Source organism: Diabrotica undecimpunctata, chromosome 8 (assembly GCF_040954645.1).
Source record: "Diabrotica undecimpunctata isolate CICGRU chromosome 8, icDiaUnde3, whole genome shotgun sequence".
Taxonomy (NCBI): domain Eukaryota; kingdom Metazoa; phylum Arthropoda; class Insecta; order Coleoptera; family Chrysomelidae; genus Diabrotica; species Diabrotica undecimpunctata.
The window spans coordinates 114,721,768-114,722,560 of NC_092810.1; positions in this window are offsets into that span (position 1 = coordinate 114,721,768).

Consider the following 793-nt stretch of genomic DNA (forward strand, 5'->3'; position numbering starts at 1 on the left):
TATTACATTTTTTTACACTTTTTTTAAACTGCCCCCTCGCGGACTTTACACCTGGAAGTCGCCAGCAGACTCGAAAGAAACATATGTAAGAAACCTGTTATCCATAAATTGTAATTTTAAATGGCATTTATGATATCATGAAACTTCATGGTCAATTATCTCATTAGTTCAAATTTGGGTTGTGCCACTATAGAACTCAGTGATCGACATATAAAATTTAATAAAAATCAGTCAAACCGTTTCGGATATGAATTGCGACTGAGGGTTTTCGTCCGAATATTTTCGTCAGAAATCGGAAGAATTATTTCGTCAGATTTCGCATACGGGGTATCGTCCACTAGACAAGCTTTCTCATTGTACGAAGTCGCATTGTTCGCATTTTCTGTAGAAAAATAGTTATCTTGTTACGCATCCAAAGGACGATCGACCTTACACTGTGACAAGAGAATGTTAATATTTTTATAAAGATAGAGAGTAAGATAGATCTTATTTTAAAGTCATGGGCTTTAAAATTTATAATGTATGTCTGAAATGTCAATATGAATGGGTAAGATAAAATTAAATTCAAGTAAAAAAAACATTTTTGTTTAATTTAATAATGTTTTGTATTTTGAGAACAATTTCCGAAGTGGATATCGAACGTTAAATAAACTTAAATTTAAAGTTAAATTGTGGCTTATTCCCAACAAAAATAGTAAATTGCACTAATATGCCACAAGAAAGTGGCGTCAGAACAATATGAGTATTTTAAATGTGCAAGTTTTATACACTAAAGAATTCAACCAAAATTTAC